This window comes from Phaseolus vulgaris, chromosome 5 (assembly GCF_051622355.1).
Source record: "Phaseolus vulgaris cultivar YP4 chromosome 5, ASM5162235v1, whole genome shotgun sequence".
Lineage (NCBI taxonomy): Eukaryota > Viridiplantae > Streptophyta > Magnoliopsida > Fabales > Fabaceae > Phaseolus > Phaseolus vulgaris.
In genome coordinates this window covers 35,828,347-35,830,543 of record NC_143502.1, presented here as the reverse complement: position 1 = coordinate 35,830,543, position 2,197 = coordinate 35,828,347, and the positions used below count along the sequence as shown (strand labels likewise).

General features: G+C 30.2%; 1 non-coding gene across 1 annotated transcript; it reads right to left on the bottom strand.

The window, feature by feature from the left end:
* Window positions 1-356: 356 nt before the first annotated feature.
* Window positions 357-438, bottom strand: TRNAS-CGA (transfer RNA serine (anticodon CGA)). The gene has a single exon. It is a non-coding gene; the product is annotated as a tRNA-Ser (tRNA).
* Window positions 439-2,197: the final 1,759 nt, after the last annotated feature.

Below are 2,197 nucleotides of genomic sequence, written 5' to 3'. Positions count from 1 at the left end.
TCTGGCCAAAACGAGCGTCGCCGCACTGCAGAGCGGGCCGCACCACTATCAAACGAGCACCGCCGCACAGAGCCAACAACGTGAGCACTTGCAGAATCCCGCGCGCCCCACCAGCGCCGCCGCACAACAAATGGCCACCTAAAGACCACCAAGCACCGGCGTAGCAAATTAGGGTTTTACGTTAATGTGCTGAGAAAACCTACGTGATGGCTTTCCTAATCCGAATTTTTTCTCGACTACATATTCTAATTCAATAATGTAACTTTAATATAATCTCTATTGAATATGTATATGTTGATAAAAAAAAATGTAAAAATTAGGTTAATCGCAAGAAAAAAGGGAACGAAAAGCGTAGACGTCGACAGCAGGATTCGAACCTGCGCAGGCAAAGCCCAACAGATTTCGAGTCTGTCTCCTTAACCACTCGGACATATCGACGCTTTGATATTCAGGCTTCCGAGGTATAAAGTATTTCATGTATTATTTTCACTCAATTTTAGAAAATAACACTTATTTCACTAAAAAAAGTACAGTAATTTTTAGCGTTTGTTTAAATTTTTAAAAATAAATAGATGCAAAAATGAAAATTAATAAGAAACAAAAGTAGTCTAGTAAAAAAATATTTTATAATTATATAACCTAACATAAAAATAGATTCTGTTTTTATAAAAAATGGCTTATAAATATATGGTTTTAAGAACAATTATGGTTTCTATAAACAAATTCATGAAATTTGTACAATATGAGAAACCAAGAACGGATGAGTCACAAGACTAATGGACCTGTGCAAAATAAAAGGAATGGGGTGTATTAACGACGGATGTTTCTTCCCACACCCCCTACATTTGTGCACGTCTACATTATTGGAATTGATAAAATTAACTCACATTTTAAAAGTCCTATGCCAGTGCAGACCTCCCTTATCCTTTTTCTCTGAGATTTTTCTTCGTTTTCATTATTGATAATTTTGGTGCGTTGTTAGTGGACATAGTTTTCTGGCAGCATTGCTGTCATGAGATTTTTTTCCTACACTCCTACATTTTTTAAAATACTGAAATTATCCTTTTACAGATGTAATTTCAAAATAAGAGTTCTGTAAGTAAAAAGTATTTTGAGAATAGGATTCTGTAAACAAAGAGTGTTTTCAGAATAGAAAATTCAGAAAACAAAAAATTATTTCAGAATATTATTTTTCAAAATACAGTTTTTTTACTTCCAAATTGGTAAATTCATAATTAATAAAATGTGTTCCAAAAATATGTTTTGCAAATATTTGGTAAAGAACAATCCATAAATCATTTTTAAAAGGATAAAACAGTATTTTTTTAAAATGATGAGTTGCAGAAAGATAGTATTTTTTTAAAATGATGAGTTGCAGAAAGATATTTATTAGAGTGTAAATGATTACATGTCTAGGGTTTAAGATTTAAAATTTAGGATTTATGGTGATAAGTTTCATTTTTATGGCATATGGATAATCTAAAATATTTGTGGAATTGCAAATCCAAATTATTCCCAGAATCGATAATCCCGAATAGACTGTCCGGAATAGGATTCTACAGTGAGAAAAGGGAATAGTCAGATTTTATGGGAGGATGTTGCCACTCTAATATCATATTGAAATTATGTTTTTAATTGTTGAAGGACGAAGTTGACAGAATAATAAAATTCCAGTGTAATTTATGCTAAGATACAATCAAGATATTATTACATATTCTTCTTATATTCTAACACTCCCTATAAATGTAACTATAAAAATGTTTTATTTTTCTATTCTGAATCATTTATTTCAGAATGTATTTCTGATTACCCTCCAAAATTATCAAGAATAATTTTGGTATTTTAAAAAATATATGAAGGCGAAAAAAAAAACACTTATTAACAAGACTTGATTATATTCCTTAATCTATTGATGTAATCCATCTCCATATTATATATGGACTGAACACATTGAATAATTTGTACAAGATTAATGATAATTTGTATAAAAGATTTGAAAAATGTAGACTTCATAACTAAGTATTTATTCAAGTTTTGTCATTCTTTATTAATCAAAATTTTGTAATACTCATAAATATTTTTTTTGGAAGACTAGTTTCGTGCGTGCATGTAATTTACAACTGGATTTATTCTTCTCCTCTCTCATTTCATCCTATATAGAAGATGTATAGAAATGCAAGAAAAATGTTATAAGTTA